General features: G+C 40.3%; 1 protein-coding gene and 1 long non-coding RNA gene across 7 annotated transcripts in view; one reads left to right on the forward strand and one right to left on the reverse strand.

Moving 5' to 3' along the window:
- Positions 1 to 12,023, forward strand: part of LOC107132618 (uncharacterized) — a 310,093-nt gene that overhangs the window by 164,226 nt on the left and 133,844 nt on the right. The gene's annotated exons all lie outside the window — the stretch shown is intronic.
- CTXN3 (cortexin 3) overlaps positions 1 to 12,023 on the reverse strand; it is a 32,303-nt gene that overhangs the window by 2,971 nt on the left and 17,309 nt on the right. The window contains exons 2-7 of one of the 6 annotated variants that reach the window (XM_010807088.4): positions 10,736 to 10,788; positions 10,574 to 10,636; positions 10,033 to 10,078; positions 9,303 to 9,370; positions 6,636 to 6,851; positions 6,221 to 6,313 (exon numbers count right to left, since the gene is read on the reverse strand). The gene's annotated coding sequence lies outside the window, so the exon portion shown is untranslated. Of the gene's footprint in view, positions 1 to 6,220; positions 6,614 to 6,635; positions 6,852 to 9,302; positions 9,371 to 10,032; positions 10,168 to 10,573; positions 10,637 to 10,735; positions 10,789 to 12,023 lie in introns of those variants that run through there. The other 5 variants (XM_024993806.2, XM_024993802.2, XM_024993805.2 and 2 more) reach the window with 5 other exon arrangements.

A 12,023-nucleotide genomic window follows, 5' to 3' on the forward strand; every position in this document is an offset into this window, starting at 1 on the left:
GTTTAAAAATAGTTTATAAAAGGAATTACAACTGGTATCTGGGAGGAAGGAGTTACCAGTTTAGGGGAAATAATATTTTGCAGCTCCTTGACTCTGAATTTTTTAAAGGTTGGAATAGTTGCAGTAGAGTCAGTTTTATTTTAAAATACGATTGGAGTAAAATTTGTTTTTTAAAAACATCTCCTTAGGTGTATAGAGGATATTCATGGATTGGGCTTGGTTTGCTTGTTTTTAAGCACTCTACCAGTCTTGAGTGTTAATAGGAACTGAAGAGGGGACAGGAAAGGCAGCCAAGGCAGCTCCCCCTGGTGCTTCTAAGGACATCCATACCCACACCAAATACCCAAACTGGACTTAATCATACCAAACAAAAAATTCCCCAAAACCTGGGTCAAAAGAAAGCCTCGTGGTGATAGAGGAATAGATGCTTAAGCTGTGCTGTGCTTAGTTGTGTCTGACTCTTGCAACCCCGTGGACCGCAGCTTGCCAGGCTCCTCTGTTCATGGGATTTTTCAGGCAAGAATACTAGAATGGGTTACCATTTCCTCCTCCAGAGTATCTTCCCAATCCAGGGACCGAACCCTCATCTCTTGCATCTGCTGCGTTGGCAGGAGAATTCTTTACCACTGAGACACAGTATGTGGCCTCTTGTCATTCCATGTCCTGCTGATCCCTGGCCTTCCCACTGGCTTAGTACAATCCATTTTACTATGTCCATTTTCCGTCTGGCCCAAGTGAAACCAGAGCCATTTTCTTTGTTGTTTAACACAACCGAGACAGGACTGCATTTTTAGGAAATTTTTTTAATGAAAACATTACATAATCCAAAAGGGAAATAGAAGAAAAAAGAGGACCATTAACTGTAAATTTACAACACAAAGTTTGCTAGATCTGTGAAGTTCAATGACAACAGTGGAGAAAGAACCTTTTGAGACTGTGTTAATGACACCCTAGCCATGAGCTGTCTGACTAATATAGCAATACCTTTTCGGTCCCTCCCTTCCCACCCCTGGTCTTCACTTTACTATCATGACAAGCACCATCATGACACCCTGGACCAGTCTGCTCCAGCCTTGTCCTTTGTACAAGGCAAGATATCAAGTCCTTTTGTCTTAGCTAAGCATCCTATAATTCCTAGGCTTATTCCATAACTCAGGTTCTAGAACTGGTACACCATTCATTTGGGGGATGCAGTGATGGGCAACCATTCCAAGAAGTCCCAGTAAACAACCTAGTCATCTCAATTCAGATTATCAGTGACATCTCTCTATACATGAGTCTGGGGCCTCACTTCTTCATAGGGAAGCCAACTATTAGAAAGTCATAACACTCAGTTTTAATTTGCAATTTTACCATGCTATGCTGATTAAAAGGCAGATTTAAGGATATAGTTAACCCTCTTTGCAACCTGATCAGGTGTTTTGAGAAGCCTGCTAAAATATAAATATATATATTCTTGTTCTCTGAGCCTTTCCCCACCAACCCCTTTTAGATATACCAAACTGAGGAAACAAGAGAGATGAAAGCATTTTGAGAACTCTACAGATCTTTACAGATTGTAAGCCTCTCCCCTCCCAGCATACTATGATGCTCAAGTTCCTATTAAAATAACTTCATTTGGTCAAATTATCACAGGTCTCTATTAAAGTGCAGTATTTTACCAGAGAAAATGAAACATTAACACATTAGCAGGGATTTGTCTTTGAATACTGTTCCTGTTTGGAGGAGGGAGAAAAGAGGTAGATAGAAAGGAAATTGAAGGAAGATCTGGCTGGGAGCAAGAGGCTGCTAGAGGGACTTGCGGGAACCAGACATGGGGGCTATGAGTCAATAGTCCAAAGGGAGAGTCCTGGGGAAGGAAGGGTGAGGGAGAGCGGGTAGAGATGAGAAGAGGAGATGGTTATGAAGGGAGATGGAGATCCAGAGATTCATAAAGAAATGCCAACTATTTCCCAGTTTTGCCTGGAACTGCTTGAAATCCCTAGAAGAGCCTGCTTGATTTTAAACCTGCAATCAACTAATCAATAATTTACAAATTTGGAAAGCTCAACAGCATGTTTAAGCTAAAGGAAGCATCAGTGTAAGATGCAGAAATAGAAATAAATGTAATCACTTGGCCACCACAGTACAAGAATATTCAAAGACATCCAAATTTTGTAAGTGCCTGAGAGTAAAGTGTTCCTTTTTTTGGTAGAAATGATTCTTAGGGAACGGTCACAATTGCTTTTACCTAAACAATGAAATGTTCCTTTCAGATGAATAGTGGAATGTGGGCAAGTAAATTATTTTGAAAGATTTTGACGCAACCATTATCAGCATTAATAACAACAAAAGGCAGTTATTTTAAGAAGGACCAGAGTCACTCACAGCAGTATTTTAATCCTGACTGGCTTTCCCTATCACATAGCACACCTGTCTTCCCTTTGCTTGGTCCCTTTGTATGTGCTCAGGAAATAAAGTCTAATTTTAACGTGGACCAAGGAAAGCTTAATTGAAAGCTGCCATTTTCAAAAGTCATGTAATACATCCCTTTTCTCAAACTAAGCTCCTTGGACTCTAAGTTCACAAAGTGCAAACACCCTGAATTAGTCACAAAGCCCCGTGTGAGGAGTCCATCTCAGCCACAGTCATTCTCACTGTCGGCCACGCACTTTAGTCCGTTCGCAGAGAAACCCTCTCTTTCTTACCCCATACTTCCTCTATACTGAGTCATGATTCATCTTTCTAAGCTGAAATTTACCATTCCTCCCCTCAGACCACCCTTGTACTCCAATATCCAAGACCCTCACCAACCCCTTAACCCTCTTGTGGACCTAATACACCTGTTTTCTGGACCACAGATTAGATGGCAATCTGTCAGTGGAATTTTTCTAAGGTATTACTGTATTTCCAAAGTAAGTTCAGAAAGGAACAAAGATCAAATCACATTTGGTTTTGAGCAAAATGACCAGTGGACAAGAACAAACTTACATGTAATTGATCTGCAGTCACCTAGGGAGAGGGTCCCAACTCTGGCCGTTCAGCAGCTCCACCTCACACCTGGTAGCCTTTGAACACCTCCGGGTTTCCCACCTCTGAGCTTTGAGTCATGATGCTGTCCGCCAGATGCTCTCCTCCTCACCCTCTTCCCACCTGCGGCTTTCTCTCCCTCCCTCCGGTCCACGCCAAAGTCCTCCTCCCCAGCAGGTCCTCGGTCCTCCCTTCACCCGAGGCACCGACGCTTCCTGCGCACTGTCCCTGGGAATATTTCACCTGCACTCTGCAGCAGCACCTATTACAGGCTATATCTCCACTGTGCTCCTCACCATCCCCTTTTTAAACAACAGGCTCCTTGAGGAATTCCTTGCTGCTCTGGGATCATTGCCTCTCTAAATAGAGGTTGAGACAAACCTCTGGCCCCTTAGAGTTCAGGGAACTGAATTCAAGCTTGGAGGTGCTGGGTGGTACAGAGAAGGGGTGAAAAAAAGAACATGTCATCCACCCTAACTGGGATGTCAGGCCATTGTGGTTGAAATAGATCTTGTTTCAAAGAATCACAAATAATCTGAGTCACAATGACATTTTAATAGTCACAGAGCTCATGATTTAAGAAGCAGTTGTTTGGTTTTTTAAAATTTCCTTTGGCCTCACTGCTGATGGGTAGGGTCTGAAATATAGAAATCCGCTGGAATTAGGCACTCTCCTTTCTGTTTAAGGGGTCAATCCTTTCTTACCTAGATTGCTTTTTGATGGGGAAGGGTAGCCATTTAAAATATCCTGAATCGTATTGTCTTACATGGGAACTATCAATGCCAACACATATCCTTCTCAAGCTTGGAGCCTTTGGACCGTTCATCTCATTATAAAATTTCACAGTAAGAAAAAATATTTTGTCTGGAGAGAACTATCTTAAAGTAATGATATATTTCTTATTTTCCAAGTGACAGCAGCAGAATTCATTCATTGCATTTGGCCCCTTGTTCTGGGAAACCACACACAGGCATTCGATTTCACCGTCTCACTTTTGTGGTCATCCCTCTCGCGATGGGTTGCAATAACAGCTGCAGTAGATGTTGTGTGTGTATAGTCCTGCCTGGCACATGGTGAGCTGTTCAAAAACTAGGTGATGAGGAATGAGTGTTTTCTCTTTATCTCATTGTTGTGCAAAATGAGATTTATTGCTCATTTCCCACGCAGGAATGGAGATTGTTAAATAAACCGCCCCAAATCAAAAAACTCAAGAGTAGCCCCCTTCAAAGGGGAATGAGTAGAACGTCATCATCCTTCAACTGCTAATGCCCTGCAGGGTGCTGTGAAACAACGCAGTCTGTATTTTAAGTACTCTGAAACCATATAACTGCTGTACCTAATTTTTAAACCTTGCAGGCCACAAACCTAGTTATGTGACTTGATGTATTTTCAAAAGCAGATGTAAAGACAGTTCATCCATCGAGCAAGAACACTCACAGGCTTGTCCAGCTTACACTCACATGTGATGGACGGGACACCTTGTCCCACAAAGACATCCTGTGTACCTTGTTTATATTTATCTAGCAGCCTAGTGAGACCAATCCGTAGACTGTGAAATAGGGAGGGAGTTGGCTAGGTAGGCAGGACTGAATTTGCAACAACTGACAGGGACAAACTTTGTCAAAGTGCTGCGTTATCCTGTAGTAGTTCTGACGCTTGGCTGTTGAAATGTGAACATGTCTTGTAAAAATGGAAGAAATATATCCTGAAACTGAGGCAGAATAAAATCACTATCTACTTTTTTGAGCTAAAGGAAGCCTCAACTGCATTGCTGTCTGTATAGCTGGAGTGTCTGGAGGTATATCGTCCATCCCACCCACCCACCCCCGACGTGTAAACATCCCAGTCGACCCTATTACACATCTCCCCCCACAACTGTGAGCCCACCACCAAAGTCACCTCATTTCTCGTAGAAATTCTGTGTATGAATCCAGTGAAGAGCAACTTGCATTCCAGGATATACATGCAAAGATGCAAAATGTTTCCTATAAATTCACAGAATACATGGCCCTTTTGGTGGCCAGCCAAGACCTTGAGGTAGAGATTTCCGGACTCTAAGTACTTCAGGCATTTTAACCACCCTCTCCCCATTTTTCTGGCTCACATCAATACATGGCAACCCCCATGTTCCTCTTTTTCAACACCACTCCTATTCTGATACAATAGCCCTGATGATTCCAGATTCACAGGATGGTTAGGAGTAAATATTAATTTATACACTTGAAAATTAGACGCAAGGCTAGTAGAAAGCCCATAGACACCAATTTTAAAGACAAGCGAGTGTGGTCAGCTACAAATGTCAACAGGCAGTTTCAGAACTGTTGCTAGACCTCGCTGCTGCACAGGAGGTCGGCTTCCTCTGCTCATCTCTGCAAAGTCAGCTTGCAGACACATCTGCTGCTTGGTTTGGGGAGTGAACCCTGCTGTAGCCAGTTCACCATGCTGGTCAGCAGGGGACCTTTATCTTCAGCCTGAGCCCTGACTGCAGCTTTACTTCCTCCCTATTTTCATCTTCCTCCTAACATCTGCTTTACGAGTTTTAAAGGGACTGCAGGGCAAGACTGCAGCCTTGCTGAGAACATCAGAAAAATAGCTTGCGAGTGCCCAGTCAGTAAAGGGGGGTGTCAAAAGGTACCACAAGCGAACTGGAACTTTAAAGTCCAAACAGTAACCTTACTGTTCAACTCAGTTTTCCTTCTCTTTCCTTGTGTGTTTCCTAGTGAAAGAGAGTGCTTGCTGATACCTCAAAAGGCTAGGGCTACACACTGCCCAGGGACAACAGGGATAGTCAGCACTATCACTATGAATTGTGTGGGTCATGATCCTTTGTAACCAAATTAGAACATCCCTGTTACATTTTGGAAGGTGGGATGTTTTAGGTGAATAGGAAAAAAAAATGTAATGGGCAGAGAGCTTTCAAGAATAATTTACTGCAGCTTAGCAAAGAAAAAAGCCTGTTTTACTATTCTCTTATCCAGTGTCTGTAGCATTATAAACTTAAGCATGCTTTAAAAATACAGGCATCATTACATTTCACCCCCGTGCATTAACTTTACCTAGCAACTATTTAATTAGACTTTATCTGACAGCTAGATCTAAATTCAGAACTTGGATCCAAAAGGCATCCATGCGATCATGGCTCATGCATATATTTAAAGTTAGAGGACAGCATCTAATTAGCCCACCATAGACACAGATTTTGGTCAAATACCTGGATCTGGCTGAACAAACACTTGATCCATTTCCTGGTGGAACAGTTACAGGTAGTTACAAGCCTCCTTAGCTTCCATTCTTCCCGACCAGGCTGTGAGAAAGCAGTAGGCAGTGGTAGCTGCAAGCAGCTGATGGCACACCCCAGAGCTAAAGCTGTTGTTTCAGGCTTAGAAACTTCCCATTAAAACCCCGAGTTAAAGGAGCATCGTCTTTCTGTGTGAGGCATCATTAGCGGCCAATACAGCTGCTTCTCTGAGGCGAGCCATGATTTCGGTTCTGCCTCAGCAACTCTTCAGAGAATTCTGCTTCAGTGAGTAGAGGCAGTATCCTAGCAGTGTGTCTGAAATCATCTTCAAGAAAGCATTAACATTCAAAAGGAGTACGGGGGAAAACATCACAGGGCATTCCCATACCTTTTCAAAAATCAAAGCCATAAATCTACCAGTGTCTTGCTCTTCTCTATTGATTGTTGACACTATTCCTCTTTGGGGATGTCAGTTAGCACCTTGCAGCAACCAGCCTCCATATCGATCATGGTTTATGACCTTCAGGCCAACTTAATTAATGGAAAGACTTCTAGGGAAGGGCATCAACTTAGCATTTAGGAGATGAAGGAAAGACTCCTTTTTCTAAAAAAAAAAACAAAAAAACAAAAAAAACAAAGTTGACCTTCCAGAAAAGCAATGATTATGGGAAGCATGGAGGAAAGAACAAGTAAAAAAGAAAATCCTAATTTCACCACCTGTTTGTAAATTTACTACGTGGTGGGTTGCCAGGTCCACTCTCCTCTGGGCAGCCTGCATGATTGTGACCTTGGCAGGCACTCCACCCGACACAGACCATCTGAGCCCACTTGGTGAATAAAGATAGACCTTCACTGAGAAAAAGTTGTACTAATTCTAAAGATTCTGGTTACACAGCATAACACTTATACTATTTTCCTTGGACAAAGTACCTAAATAAATTGGAAAAATATTATAGGATAAAATTCATCCTAAAAAAAAAAAAAAAAGTGCTTCTCTTGAAAGCATTCAGCCTAATCCTTAAGATGGAATATCCTTGATTTTTGGCAAATCACCACTTTCTTTGTTGAAATGGAAGAACAATTAGCAACACCCCCACCCACCAAATAATGGGGTGCAAGATATTCAAAGCTAAGTCTCCCTGTGCCTGTCAGCTCTGCTGTCTCTTCAGCTCTCCTGAGAAGCTGGCCATGACCCAGTAGCTCTAGGGGACTAGAATGGAGCTCATTCTCTAAGAGGAAACCCCCCACCTGCTAGCAAGAGACAACAATCCTGGATAAGCCTCCGATCCAAGAAATTCAAATGCTAAGGATTAGAGTCTAACATCAGAATCAAATGCTTCACAAGGACATGAAGGTATTTTCCCCAGATGTTTTCCAGACTCTTTAACCGAATTTCCTTTCCAATTAGTGTAACTTAACTATATTTTCTCTCTCTCTCTTCACATACACAAAGACACACAGACACACAAAACAATGGAACAAATGAAATCCAACAGAGCACTGTCATTCAATACTAACTGGTATCCATGCTTTTCAGCCGACGGTGCTGGTGGATGGGGCACCCTGCTCAGTAATGCTAACAGAGTATGGTTCAGGGAACAATCTGACCCCACCCTCACATATATACTTATCATTCCATGGGGTAAAAAAGGACTCTAGTTAGAAACGAGCCAGGTTACCACCAGTTCCCTGCCCAGGGGCCCCTCAGATATTGTTGTCATCTATAGACAGTAGAGGTGGCAGGGAACCCGAGAGGGCTGTGGTTGTCCTCTAGCTACTATGCAGCCTGAGCCCATCCCAGGGAGATGAGTGCCTGGCCTATTTTTAAAACTCTCCAGAGAAGTAGATTCCAAAACCCCCTCTGACAACCTCTGTTTAAACTAACTCCTCCATTGCTTACTTCATCTCAGTGAGTCAGCGCATTTTCTCTTCTATCCCCTTTGTGGTCATTAACCACCGCAAGCTTCTGTTAGAATGCTCTTCCACAAAGGAAGTGAACTAGGTAAGCCAAAGAACATTTGATGAAGATCTGCTGGTACAAAGATCTTCAGGCCAAGTTTGGATATTTCTTTTATAAGATAATTATCATTGGAATGATCAGTATCAGCCCTTCTCCCCTGCAGTTACATTATGATAGTCGTCATGAGCTGAAACAGTGAAGAAGGACTTACAAAAAGTTTTTCTCTTTGAACATTTCATAGTAGGTTCCAGTCCTTTTGTTTTTGATAATCGTTATAGTTGTTTGAATTGCTCCCCAAATTTCTGCTTTCTAGTCCAGCTTTAAACAGGAACATATAAGGCTGCACAGAGATGTTTCATGTTTCAGACTAACATGAAACTTGGTGAAATAGGATGATTTCATAGGTTATATATACTATGCTTCTCTGACCCCAGGGTTATTCCTGAATGTCAGTTCAGTCTTTTTATCACATGATACTCTGAGTTAGTATTGTTAGAAATCTATTTTAAGAACTTTTCCTACCTTCTAATTTCATCTCACTTTTAATATTCTTTAGGTTACAGTTCTTTCCTAAATTTCTCTTACTGCACTTTTCCATAAAGAAGTAGACAATGAATATGAGGAAAAGTTCATGAGCTTTATGTCAACACAAGGCTGTACTATTATTAATTATCATTGTTTCTTTCTGACTCTACCTAATTCTCAAAATCAAATTGAATTGATTCTTGGTATACTTTTCAAAATAGAAACATGATTTTCTTTTCATTTTCATTACTAGATTAGTGGTTAAAAAAATCCTTTCCTCCTTCTTTTAGGTAAAATTTTCTTTGATGCTATTCAAGAACCATTAAGTTCATTCATTGCGAATCAGATATGTTCTGTGTTAAGCGTGCTCAGAATAAAAGCGTGCTCAGAATAAAAACTACAGGTGTTACGTCCCTGCTTAAGTTCGTTCAGGTTGTGTACTGCACAAGTCTAGGCGGCTTCCTAGTAAGAACCCTAGGAGCTTACCTTCCAGCCATGCTTGCTAAGCTTCTTGACAGATAAGCCCACCTCCACTATTCCCCACTTCCTCCCCTTCCCTTCGCTACTCACCCAGCAGGCATCTGAATCATGTTCTTACAGGACCTGATTTCACAAGGTCATTTGCAGTTTTTAATTGCCTGAACCAAAAAAGAAAAACAAAACTCTTTACCATTAATCTCTCTTATTCTTTGTGACGACATTGGACATAGCTGATCACTCTTTTCAAGGAAGGAATGGGGAAAAGAATACACGGAGTAAGATGGATGGGGTGGCAGGAATGGACATGACAGCTTTTAGAGCCCCTCTCCTTTGTTAACTTCTGCCTTCAGAGGTTCTCTTTAGCCTTCCAAGGCTAAAGCCAAGTGTAACTTATGTGACTACCAGCAAATGTGAAATTGAGGATGTGAAAACAGGCTGGGATATGCACTAATGACTCTACCACTTTCAATTCATTAAAAGAGAATTGGAAGTGAGTTTAAGTGTGTCTTTTTAAAATGGCTTCTTAGTTTAAAAAAATCAATGCATCATGTAACATAAAGTAAAAAAAAAAGTCAAGATAAGCTCTAATAGCCCTCTGATTTGCTAGGTCTAAGTATAAGCTTATTTATCCACTTGGCTATCTTCACAGGTCAGTGAACATTCAAAGCTCAAGGGAATAGTTGGAAAGATTTAATAATATTTATACCAAGCCTATAAATAAGGATCTATACTCAAGCATTATTAAAAAGCAAGCAGGTTAAAGTCCAACTGCAAATTGGCAGCCTCCTGGTTTAATCTTTTCTTGAATGCATTTCTGTACCATCACATCTGTTGTCTGGTGAATGCTCAATTAGTAGTCGATGAAGCTGGAGCACAGAGAAATATAAAAATGAAAATGAGAGACAAACAATGTGCAACTCAGTGGAATTATATTTGAAAGAAAGAAAACACTAATAGAATTTCATACTTGTCAGGATTACAGATTGCCCTAAAAATTATCAAGTTTATTTCTTCCTAAATCAAAAACAGTAAAGGATATAGAAATGAAATGTATCATGCTCATAAAAAAGCTGATGTCTCATCCTAAAAAGGAACAACTTCACAAAACGTATCATATTAATTCTATTTAGAGATAATATTTGCAAAATTTTAGTTATTCTAATTACAGCATGAAAATATAAGAGCATCACTATGGCTTATTCACTGCTCAAAGGAAATTCATACTGAGCAGTTAACATCCTGGTGGGTAAATTTATTCTTTTAAAATGACTTGTACAATAATAACCATTTGCTTAATGACTTTGAAATACTTAATGCCTTTAAAATGTCATATAAAGTACTAATTAGGGTTTTATACAAACCATCCCTCTAAATTTTTATGCTGTCATTTTGGCAGGGTTCTTTCTTTCTGTTCCACAGCTGCACTGTAGAAGAGAAGATACATGGAAAACTTGAGGATTAAGCAGCTTAGAACATTAAGATGATTTATAAAATGAAATAGAATGTATCTGAGAATTACTGACCTTTTAGCCTGACTTTAATACCTGACAAATGTCTGGAGCTAAAAATCTTGCCACTGAAAAATCAATTTGAAAACACTCAGAGGAGGGAAAAATCATATGAAGCAGTTAAAAAATCCTTGTTAAAAATATAGTGAAAAACCAATCTCAGTTCCTGATATTTAAAGTTGTAGAAATTACTGAAAGAAGGCTGAGGAAATAGTAATAAACAGCATTTATGATGTGTGATCACTGAATACAAACTTCAGCTGATTCAACACTGCATTTTATGAGTAACATAATTAGTTGCTGATTGAAAAAATGTTTAAGTTTACAATCATGTCAATGAGATTAGTCAGAAGTTCTAGTCATACAGCATATTATTTTAAAAGGCAAATATTAAGGGTATATATTTCTCTTTTGAGTCTACACCCAAAGTTTGTAAAAGGCCTGCCATCTATAATTTTTCCTTTAAATAATATATATGAAATGTTTATGTATGCTGCTGCTGCTGCTAAGTCGCTTCAGTCGTGTCCGACTCTGTGCGACCCCATAGACAGCAGCCCACCAGGCTCCCCCATCCCTGGGATTCTCCAGGCAAGAACACTGGAGTGGGTTGCCATTTCCTTCTCCAATGCATGCATGCATACCAAGTCACTTCAATTGTGTCCGACTCTGTGCAACTCCATGGACAGCAGCCCACTAGGCTCCTCTGTCCATGGAATTCTCTAGGCAAGAATACTGGAGTGGGTTGCTGTTTCCTTCTCCCGTGTTTATGTATAGCAAGTACTTAAATGTTATAAATCACCTGTGTTTCTGTTATTAATATTAAATTATATCTATTTAATTTATAAATAAAATAGCATTAATATTACATTTTATCACAAGCTTGTTAAGCTTGCAGATTTAAGGGGTGGGCCCTGGCCCAGATTATTTAATTAAATCAGGCCAAGAATCTATATTTCAAATAAGAAACCAATATGATTAATGAGGTAGGGTGTCTGAAGTCTACACTTAGAAAGTAATATAGTTAAATTTTTTTCCTCTCAGTGAATATTTGGCCATATTAGGCATTTTAACCCTATGATGAAAGAACCTTAAGCTTAAAATTTAGGGTATCATGTACCTCTTTGAAAAAATGGATTGAATGCCTGAACCAATCATTAGAAAAATGCATACAGCCTGCTTTGAAAAACTCTGACTGAAATGCCCATTCAGAACACATGCATCTCCTCTTTTTTTTTTTTTTTTTCTTCCCCCACTCCTCCCCTTCTTACCTCTTGCTAAAGTGGTAGTAAACAGTGGCAGGAAT

The sequence above is a fragment of the Bos taurus genome, chromosome 7 (assembly GCF_002263795.3).
Source record: "Bos taurus isolate L1 Dominette 01449 registration number 42190680 breed Hereford chromosome 7, ARS-UCD2.0, whole genome shotgun sequence".
NCBI classification, from domain to species: Eukaryota; Metazoa; Chordata; class Mammalia; order Artiodactyla; family Bovidae; genus Bos; species Bos taurus.